Source organism: Mastigoproctus giganteus, chromosome 2 (assembly GCF_048544385.1).
Source record: "Mastigoproctus giganteus isolate SK-2022 chromosome 2, ASM4854438v1, whole genome shotgun sequence".
NCBI lineage: Eukaryota > Metazoa > Arthropoda > Arachnida > Uropygi > Thelyphonidae > Mastigoproctus > Mastigoproctus giganteus.
In genome coordinates this window covers 7,283,840-7,295,642 of record NC_143576.1, presented here as the reverse complement: position 1 = coordinate 7,295,642, position 11,803 = coordinate 7,283,840, and the positions used below count along the sequence as shown (strand labels likewise).

The window sequence follows — 11,803 nt, the reverse complement described above, 5'->3', positions numbered from 1 at the left end:
TGCACCATATAGCTAGTAATAATAATAATAATAACCTAAGTAATCGGTATCTGCAACTTTAGAGTTATAAATGAACGCATTTTATCTTATGTAATTAACATTACCCATTACAAGGCTCTAAATTAATATAAAACTGTAGTCAGTGTACATTTATTTCAGAATGAAGTAGTTATTTAATTCTTGGACATGTAGATAGCGTTTCGTTGTGATCGCTCAGATAAGATGGACTTGGATGTTTATGTCATTGGTTTAGTAAATTTTGAAAATGTCCAATAGTTGCATCATCTTGTTTCGGGATGTACCCGCCCACATTTCTCTGAAATTTAAACAAGAAGGTCACCTTCATCTGCCCTAGGTGGCATTTTGTTAGTCAAGATTCGTGACTGCGTAGATTATCTTTTGAACTCGGATTTTCAGAAAAGGTAACAGATTTTTGTGGGACGGCATAATATTTGCCATGGTATTAATTGAGCGGTTTAAGTAATTTTAATATAAAATTTCTGCTTTACTCATTTTATACTTTCTTATATAAATGGTATTGAAAAAGACTGGTACAATTGGCTTGCTTAAGTTTTTGCATATGCAGTCATTTGATTTTATATGTTGCTCCATATTCATCCAAGACTTAGCCGAAGAGATACTTTAAAGTATATAAAGAAATATTCAAATATAATGGTTATAAATTCATTGTTTCAGAAATTAATAAAAAAATCGTCCCCACTTTGTCATAGTAGAATTCCTGCCAATTCCAGGGTGCTTGATTGTTCTAGAAGTTTAACGAGCTTGATTGGATATTAATTATGGATATTAATCATTCGTAAAAACCCAAAACATTTTACAAATGTTTTAACTTGAAGTGTTAGAAATGTCGACTTTCCCTATATCTATATATTTTGTTACTTTTAGGGGGGGGCATCTTATTTTTGGAGTGTTTTACAAGCAGTAATGAGTATTTAATGTAGATTAATATATATATGACTACTATTGATTTGTGAATTAGGTGTATTGGCGTTTAGTGACACCCTGTTTTTGTTGGAGTTCCAAATATGGAGAATGACTCCTTTGCGAGATTGCTGAGGAGTTAACTCTTTTTTTTACATCGGAAAGAGTTAATCCATCAATTTGCGATTGTCGAAAGGTTTTAATTTTCAAGGTATTACATCGGCATCCCATCAGATCATTCGAATGATGTGCTGCTGTTAAGGGGAAGGGATCGTCTGCTTCTTAACTTTCTTAGAATTTTATTCATTAAAAGCAGCCTTTTTTTTTTTTTTTTTTTTTTTTTTAATCAATTGAAAATCAAGATTGCAAAGAGTAAAACAAATATCTTAGGAAGCAAGATTACCAAATCAAATATCTTGTGTTTGGGTGTGGTGAGAGGGCTAATTTCATAAGAAAATTCTGTCTACAGATAAAGTAGACTGTTAAAGCACTTCTGAGTAATCTTAGTGGAATAATTACTTTTCTGCTTGGATTCACCTTTGGTTAAAATGCATTCTTTGATGCAGAGGGTTAAGATGAGAGAAGTAGATATGAGAAATTAAAGAATTGGATGCTAGAATAAAATTTTATTACTTGGATTTACTTCTATTTCATTTAGTTTGTTTTCAGGGAAGTTTTTTTTTTTTTTTTTTTTTGATTAGTCCCACAAGAACTATTGTCTAAATTGGTCCAGTGTGGCATTAGAGGCAAGTTATGGTTTTAGGGACTGGTAGGTGGTAGGGAACAGACAGTAGTTATAAATTGGCACTGTGCTTCATGGATTGATTTATGATTTGGTGCTGGCCTCTAAGTGTTTCTAGTATTTATTTATGATATTGATGTCTAATTCTGTGAATGGTGCAAAGATGGGCAGTGTGGTTAATGACTATAATCAGAGTATGCTACATGAATAAAACAAAATTATTTGGATAGGCAGAGAATTGGCACCTGAAGTTTAAACTGATCTGTGCAAAGTTTCAGCTGCATAATAGTAATCCTACAGCAACTTACCACTTGGGTATCACTAAACTCAAGATAAGTTACCAATGAAAAGGATTTGGGAGTAACTAATGCACTCTGATATAAAGTTCTCTTAGCAGTATAGAGGGTCTGCTAGGATAGCTCATGGGAACTTTATGTTAAGAACATAAAATTGCTACAATGGATAAAAGGATGGTTGAGTGAGAGAAGACAGAGAGTAGTAATCAATATGTGCTGCTCTTCATGGACTAATGGTATTAGTGGAGTCCCATAGGGTTTGGTGTTGGGTCCACTGTTGTTTTGTATATTTATCAATGATATTGATGAAGGTATATCAGGCTTAATGTCGAAGTTTGCAGATGATGCAAAGATTGGCAAGGTTGTTAATGACAGTAATGGCAGTGTGCTACTGCAATGGGATCTAGAAAATTTGGGAAGATGGGCTGAGAAGTGGCAACTGAAGTTTAACCTTGACAAATGCAAAGTACTGCATATGGGTAGAAGTAACCCCAGAGAAACGTACCAACTGTGTGGTACTACACTTAAGGTGGTAGAAAATGAAAAAGACCTGGGAGTAATTGTGCAGTCAGATATGAAGTTTTCGGAGCAGTGCAGACAGGCTGCCAGGGCAGGTCATGGGGTTTTGTCAATGACATATAGGAATTTTGCTAGCAGGGAAAAAGTGATTATCCCTCTGTATAAGGCAATGGTCAGGCCGCACCTTGGGTACTGCGTACAGGTCTGGAGACCTCATTTTAGGAAGGATGTAGATTTGCTTGAACGTGTACAGAGAAGGGCAACAAGATTGGTGAGGGGAATGAAGGGATCCTCTTACCAAGAGAGGCTTAAGTTCTGCAAATTGCAATGGCTGGAGAGTAGGCACCTGTGCGGTGATCTGTTGAGCACGCTGAATTCTGATGGAATCAGATTACGAACCTAAAGGGGCCTAAATTCAAATTAAGGAGAGATAGATGTCCGGAAATTTCCCTTTAGCCAGCGAGTGGTTAATTGCTGGAACAAACTTCTATCTGTTGTTGTGGAAGTTGATAGGTTAAATAAATTTAAGGAGGAACTGGACAAACATTTAGAGGGAATGGCTGTGTGAATTTTTTTTATTTTTTGGCTGATGCTGCATGAGCTCATACACTTGCTTTCTTGCATCACATGCCACTACTACATACAGGAATTTTGCTAGTAGACTTGTTCATGGTAGGAACAGGTGATTATTCCATTATACGAAGTAATGGTTACGCGACATCTTATTTTGCATACAGGCTTGGAGACTATGTTAGGCAAAGGGTGTGACGTGTAGCATAGGGTAGGAAGAAGAGACAAGATTGGTTAAGTGTACAGAAGGGATATTCTTATCAAGAAAGACTTCTGTAAGGTTAGTGTTTGGAGCCAGGCATCTGTTGGGGGTGGCATGATTTAAGTATTTAAATACTTGAAAGACTTCTGTCTCTCAAGCTACCCAAGCATACTTTCTTGCATCACTTTGCTGATACTAAAACATCTTTCACATGGTCAGTTTCATACCACTATTCAGAAGAGGATAATGGCATGAAGAAAATATTCACACAGTTATTCATTATTAAATAAATCAAGTACTAGTATAAACAGTTTGGCTGTAAATCTAAAAATAATGCAATACTGTTGAACATATGTTTCATACAAATTATATTTGCAAAATTAGTCATAGGTAAGAGTTTTTAGAATGAAGTCCACAAATTTGGATTTTTTTGTAAAAACAGCACTAAATAATTCTGTATTGCCGAGGGAGCAATATTTTTCCATAGGAATTAGCATAAATAATTATATTTGGTAGGTACCAACAGCATTTCTCACTGATTTTAAGGTTATATCTCTATCTAACTGAAAAATTAACATTTTAAAATATATTTCACATAATAAAATATATAAGAAAATGTAATAGAATTTTTCTATTAAAATTACTGAAACCTAAGTTGTATTTATATTATTTGAGATACTGTTAATTTGCAGATACCATAAATTGATTAAATTGTAGTGCAAGAGCATAAAGATGGCCAGGAAAATTTTTTTATCACTGGATATCTCTGTTGCTATAGCAGCAGGTGTTGAAGGCATTAGCATTATCATTAATTGAGGCATATGATGCAAGAAAGCAAGCTTATACAGCATCAGCCAAAAAAAAAAAAAAAAAAAAAACCCTTCCCATTTCAACCATCAATTCACTCCAAATGTTTGTCTAGTTCAGCCTTCAATTTATTTAAGCTATAAACTTCCACAACAACAGATGGAAGTCTGTTCCAGCAATCAACTACATGCTGGCTAAAGGCAAACTTTTGTGAATCTATTCTACAACTGTCTCTCCTCAATTTGAATCCATGCACCCTCAAGTTCTTAATCTGAGCAAGTGGAAGTAGCCTGTTGGCATTGAGCCTGCTGAAACCATTCAAGGCCTTGTACACTTCAATCAGATTACCTCGCAGATGCCTAGTCTCTAGATGTTGTAATTTGCAGAACTTGAGCCTTTCTTCGTGTTAAACCCCTTAATTCCTCTCGCCAATCTTGTTGCGCTTCTCTGTACTCGTTCTAGCAACTCGACACCTTCCTAAAATGAGGCTTCCAGACCTGTATGCAGTACTCAAGGTGTGGCCTGATCATTTCCATAATAAAATATATAAGAAAATGTAATAGAATTTTTCTATTAAAATTGCTGAAACCAGGGATAATCACATCCTTGTCTCTGCCAGCAAAATTCCTATATATCATTGACAAAACTCCATAACCTGCTCTGGCAACCTGTCTGCACTGCTCAGAGAACTTCATATTTGACTGCACAATTACCCCAGGTATTTTACATTCTCCATCTCCCTGTGTGTCGTACCACACAGTTGGGATGTCTCTTCGATTACTGCTACCCTTATGCAGTACTTTGTATTTTTTCAATTTTAAACTTCAGGTGCCAATTCTCAGTTCATCTGCCTAATGTTTCTAGATCCCGTTGCTTTAGCATACTATGTTTAGTGTCATTAACAACCTTGCCAAACTTTGTATCACAAACTTTGACATTAAGTCTGATATACCTTTTATTAATATTATCGATAAATACATAAAACAACAATGGGCCCAGAATCTAACCATGGGGGACTCCACAAATAAGATTAGTCTACGTAGAGCAGTGTCCATTTATTACCACTCTCTGCCGTCTCCCACTCAAACATCTCTTTATCCATTGCAACGACTTGCCCTTAATGCCATACCTCTCCAATTTGTACAGCAGTCTTTCATGTGCAACAGTATCAAAAGCTTTCGTGAAATCCAAGTATCAGAATTAGTTTTTGCATCCAGTTCCTTTGTGACCAAATCGTAGTATCCAGTTAAGTTAGTCAGACAAGACTTCCCCTTAATGAACCCATGCTGTGTCTGAACTATTACTGCAGCCTTCTTGAGGTTATCCTGTATCACCTCTTTTACCAGTGACTCCATTGTTTTCCCCAGAACAGAAGTTAAACTAACAGGTCTATACTTATGTGTCACCCTTTGCACCCCCTTTGTGAATTGGGGATACCTTTGCACATCTCCAGTCTATGGGGACCTCCGCTGACTCAATGCTCTCATAATTATGTCTAAGGGTTTGCTTACTTCCCTTGCTGTCTCCTTCATTATAACTGGATAGATTCCGTCCACCCCAGGTGCTTTTTTTATGTTTAACTTCAACAATTTCTCCTCGACTTTGCTCTCAGTAATTACAAAATCACTTAGCTCCCTTTTAAAGTTTGAACTTCTGGCATTTCCCTCATTGAATAACTCCTCATGTTTGAATGTAGATGCAAAATACTTGAGCAGGATCATCAATAGTCGAACCATCTGTTAAGTGGACCAACCTGATTCATCCCCTTCCATCTAGTTGAGCCTGTGACCACCAAATACGGAGGATGCAGAAAGGTCATGGAATGACCACCGCATATCCCCGGAGCAATATGGCTTTAGTTGCTAATGCTCCTAAAAACCAAACAACAGCAACCTTCCATCTAGAGTTTACATAAATAAATAGATCTTTGCATCTTTTACCAAAGATTTCTCGTAAACTGCCTTTGGCAAAGGCAGTTTACCTGCTTTGTGACTTGATTAGTCTTATATCTGCCGCAGATTTCTCTGTTGCCTGATAATTTATATGCATCCTATGAATTTTCTTCTCTGCCACGAGTCTCATTAATTCATCTGACATCCATTTAGGCCTGAACCTTAAACAGTATTTCTTAGTTGGTATGAAAAGCCTAGTAGCTTCGAAAATTAAGTCTCTGAAGGCTTCCCATTTAGAATTCACCGTTGGTAACATCATCAGTTGATCCAACTGTATAGAATTTAAAAACTGTCTGAGACCACTGTAGTCTGCTTTACTAAAGCAAAAACACTTCCTTTTTACCCTTGATGGTAGTTTCATCTTTAAGTAAATCCCACATCCGTATACTGTGATCACTGTCATCGAGTGGTTCCTTTATCTGCAAATTCTTAATGCATGACTAATCGCTGCTTTATAACCAGATCAAGAGTATTAAGCTCTCTGGTTGCCCCTCAAACGTGTTGCCGAAGAAAACAATCCTACAATTAATCCACAAAAGTCTTGCTAGTGTGTGAGTGACCAACCAATAAGTTTCAGTCATATCTGGAAAGTTAAAATCCCCCATTACTAGATATCCTGATTTTCTGGCCCACTATTTCTTTGCACAACTGTTAGTTGTACTCATCAGAGCCATTAGGCTTATAACACACTCCTACTTTTCATTTTCCCTTTCCCAGTGTTTGTCTCACCAAACAGACTCAACATTCCACTGTCCACCCATGTGAACTGAATGCCCTTCCTTAGATTTTGTTTCTTAACTAACAGCATAACCCCCTCCTCCCTTCCTACGTCCTTTGGAAGAATCTCCAGGAGAGTTGTGTGACTTCCGGTTGCTGTAGATTGCCCTGTAACATTGAGGGATCTCTTGCTATCCATGTTATTTTTGAAGTAGGAAAGATACTTTTTGGGCTTTAGTAAAGTTTATACTATGTATTTAGGGGGGGCTGAGACTTTACAGGAATTTGAGTACCTTTTCTATTTAAGAAATAATGGTTTGTTCCTGAACAGTCATGGTATGACTGTTCCATACCCAATTCCACAAGGCCTTCATTGCCCCCTTCTGTGTTTCAGTGAGACCTGTCTCAAAATTCACTGTACATGCTGAGTTCTGCTGTTTTGATTTTACATCTGTGTCAAATACATGGTAGTTCTCTAAGCAGCTTTCACAAAGTTTTCTGCATACTCCAACTTTTTTTTTTTGTTGCACTTCTTGCCAAGTTCTTGTTTGTTATGTATGAAATATTTAATTCACAGCTTCCTATTAAAGCTGTGAAATCATTGAGTACCTGGTAAGGAAGTGCAAGGGGGAAAAAAATCAATGGAGTCTGAAAAAAATTGTAATGTAGTGGCCCTTGAATGCTATTATTATATCATGGTCCAGTTCTCCATAACGTTAAGTGGTTCTGGCAATTTTTCACTGATTTGGAGAGGGCTTAGTTCAAGTCAGATTGATAACCGAAGGAATTTCTAAAGGTCTCAGTTGATGCTGTAATTAGCTGATCTCAGGCAGAGGGTGTAGGATGCAAGTTATTCCAGTTTTTTCAGCCCAAACAACACGTAAATCACCTATGAACCCACAGTTGTACATCTGAAATAAACAGAGCAAGCCGGTATGCTTCTAAAAATTAACCAGTAACAATGCTGATCTATTTGTTGGATGAGAGAGAGGTAATATTGAGGGATGGGAGGAGAAATAACTTTTACATTAATACTAAACTCACTGAAAGAAGTGAGGTGTCCTGGTGCATTATCCAATATCAGAAGAGCATTTATTTAAAATGTTATTGACTGCAGAATGTTAACTGTTGTCCAAACATTATTAGGAACCACATTTTGAAAAGACATCTAGTGATGCCTCCTTGGTAGATTTCTGGATGACCATTAACCTTGATTTTAATAAACCTCTTCATAGCACAGGAATTTTCTGCATGATAGGTAACTTCAGAATTGTCAGGAGCATTCCTACCATCATCATTAATTTACCTTTTGAATACTTTAAATCCAGGTATGGATTTTTATTTTTTGGTAACAAGGAATGCTTGTTGGTATGCTCTTCCATACTTAAAGACCACATTCATCAGCATTAAATTCCTGTTGAGGGATTAGCCTCCTTTGGTCATTTATGCCCAAAGAATTAATTTTCAGACCCCTTCCCATCAGCACTATATATCCGCTCCCTCTGTACAATGTTATGCAGGTAGCTCTACTTAAAGACATTGAGATCAGCCTTTACTGGCTAATGACTGAAAAATTTGCTTTCTGGCAAATTTTTCAAATCTTCATATAACTGATGTTATGTCAGGCCTTCTTGAATTAAGGTCCGTCGTAACAGTGGTCTTGCATGGGAGTGCGGTATCAGATGTTTGAGTTCACCATAGTTTGGATCCCATGTGCCTTTTTAGTTTAATAAATTTATTTATTAAATGTTGGGAACAATATAAAATACCAGAGGAATGGAAGGTAGCAAAAATTATTTCAATATTTAAAAAAGGAAATAGAAATGATACAAAGAATTAGAGGGATTAGTATATTAAATACAGTATAGCTAAATAATAGAATTAAAATTCTCTGATGAAATATTAATAGAAGAACAGGTAGGATTTAGAAAAGGAAGATCATGTACAGATAATATATTTTTATTAAAACAAATAATAGAAAAACGAAAAGAGTAATTTAGAAACACATTTATAGATTATGAAAGAGCATTTGATCAAGTAAACAGGCAAACTGTGGGACATATTGAGTAATAAAGGATACCCAAAGCATTTTACAAAAATAAGTTTATATCAAGGAACAAAAATGTTAATAGTTAATAAATTAATAGAAGAAAGTATAATAAATCAAGGATATGATATGTAAATGAAAGAGAAAATTAAATACGCTGATATATTTAAATACAAAGAAATAGGATTAATACACTGTTATTTGCAGATATCAAGTAACTATTCAGGATAGTGAAGATAATTTACAAAGAGCAGTATTTAAATTAAACCAAATAACAGAAGAATATAAAGTTAAAATATCAACAATGAAAACTAGAACAATGCCTTTTAAGGGAAAAAATAGGGTGAGAACAAAAAAAAGTTATAGACAATAAAATTTTAGAATATGTAAAACATTTTAAATATCTAGGATGTGATATAACATATGATATTGAAGAAGATATGAACCAGAAATTGGCAAAATTTCAAAATATGTGTGGAACAATAAAAAGAACTCTGGCCAAGAAAACAAGGATAGAAACAACTCAAATTTTACAAACTAATGGCAATACTTTATGGTTCTGAAACATGGATACCGAAACAAACTGACATTAATAGAATACAAGCTGCAGAAATTAAATTTAAAAGATGTACAAAACTAGATAAAATACCAAACATAAATATTAGAAAGGAATTAAAGACTTACTCAATTAATGAAAAAATTATAGAATATAGACAAAGATAGAAAGAATGGAAAATAGATTCCCTAAATTAGCTTACATATATAGAGAAAAAGAAACAGAAAGACCGAAGAAAAGATAGGCAGATCACCTAATCCACGAAGGAAGACAAGATATGCAACTTCTTAATATGGTAAAAAAACTTATTCTTGTCAAAGTGAATATGGGTTATTTTGTGGAATGGACCATTTAGCACATGGATCCAGCACAACTGAATACCCAGGCAATTGTGGGATATATTGTGGATGTGATGGATTAGCATACTTGTGGATATCTTTGTAAACATCTTGTGGATTCTGTGTTGCCACCTTTTTAAGTATAGCTTAAAGGTGGCAACGCAGGTTGACCCACCTTTTTAAGCATAGCTTGAAGGTGGGACAACAAGGTACATAGCAGGTGATCCTAATGCAAAACTATTTATGGCATATTTCAAATTATTGGACCAGTATCCTTTTATAGATGCAGTATATGTGTAGCACTGAATCAGATTTCTTAACAAATGTTTTTTTTTTTCCATTCTCCTGATTACACCAGCAGCATATGTTTCTTAAAACTACTTGTACAGCTTTCTCTGTTAACATTTTTTAGAAATAAGATCGACCTCTTCTAATTTGATTATCAAGAAATCCTGTTTCCCTAATATATGAATGAATGCATCCATACAACGTTTTTTTGAGTTTTCATTCTTCATGAGAAATGGAACTTACTTTCGTATTCTCCTAAGTATTAGCAGTGGTATGTGATGTAAGAATAATTTAATTTCCAGTTCATCCAATGAAGATATATCAGAACCTAGACACTGGGTAGTAATGAGTTACAAAACTGAAGGCTAAGTTATTTTTGGAAATTAAATTTGGAAATCAGATAACTAAGTAATCTAATAAGTTAGAAAAATTTAAACAACATATTTCATGTTAAATTTTGTTCTGAACTAAACATTTCCCCCCCCCCTTTTTATTAATACTTTTTCTCTATGAAACAATTTAAACAATGTTGATTTAAGCAAATCACTTTGAGAGAATTAACTCAGTTTCCTCTGATGGGAATAAGTTGCACTACTAATTCCTGTAATTTCCAGCAATAATTGTGAATTATTGCTTTTGAAATCAATTAATTTTGCAGTAGTATGTGTCAAATATTCTTCCTCATAAAATTTAACTATGCTGTATTGTTCAGTTTCCTTGCTCCTTGTATAATTCTCTTTACTAGAAGACTACTATAGAGAATTATACAAGGAGCAAGGGAACGATGGGGAAGATGAATCATAAATTAGTAATGCATTATAGTAGAGGCATATGATGCAAGCTTATGCAGCATCAGCCAAAAAAAAAAAAAAAATTCCATTTCACCCCTCCATTCATTCCAAGTGCCTGTCCAGCTCAACCTTAAATTTATTTAGGCTGCTGGCTTCCACAACAAAAGATGGAAGCCTGGTCCACCAATCAACTACTCACTGGCTAAAGGCAGATTTCCGCACATCTATTCTACAACTATCTTTCCTCAAATTGTAACTGTGCCCCCTCAGGTTCTTAGTCTGAGCAAGAGGAAGAATCCCATCAGCATTCAGCTTGCTCAACCCATTCGAGGTCTTATACACCTCAATCACATCACCTCGCAGGTGCCTACTTTCCAGGCACTGCAATTTGCAGAACTTAAACCTTTCTTGTTAAGAGCACCCCTTCATTCCCCTCACCAATTTTGTTGCCCTTCTTTGTACTCTTCCTAGCAACTCTACATCCTTCCTAAAATGAGGCCTCCAGATCTGTACATAGTACTCCTAGGTGTGGCCTGACCATTGCCTTGTATAATGGGATAATCACTTCCCTGTCCCTGCTAGCAAAATTTCTGTCATTGACAAGACTCTGTGACCTGCCTGGCAGCCCATCTGCACTGCTCAGCGAACTTCATATTTGACTGCACAATTACCCCCAGGACTTTTTCGCTTTCCACTTCCCTGAGTGTAGTACCACACAGTTGGTATGTTTCTCTTCGGTTATTGCTACCCATATGCAGTACTTTGCATTTGTCAATGTTAAATTTCAGTTGCCACTCTCAGCCCATTTTCCCAACTTATCTAGATCCAATTGGCGTAGCATACTGTCATTAACAACCCTGCCAACCTCTGTATCATCTGCAAATTTGGACATTAAACCTGATATACCTTCATCAGTATCATTGATAAATATACAAAACAACAATGGGCCCAACACTGAACCCTGGAGAATTTCACTAACAACATTGCTCCACAAAGAGCAGTGTCCATTCATTACCACTCTTGTTGTCTCCCACTC

The 11,803-nt window shown here is 35.8% G+C and overlaps 1 protein-coding gene across 2 annotated transcripts in view; it reads left to right on the top strand.

Annotated features, from left to right (window-relative positions):
- The first annotated feature begins 289 nt into the window (after positions 1 to 289).
- Positions 290 to 11,803, top strand: part of Ald1 (fructose-bisphosphate aldolase) — a 90,273-nt gene continuing 78,759 nt past the window's right edge. For both annotated transcript variants that reach the window (XM_090388001.1, XM_090387993.1), the window contains exon 1: positions 290 to 422. The gene's annotated coding sequence lies outside the window, so the exon portion shown is untranslated. The remainder of the gene's footprint in view (positions 423 to 11,803) is intronic.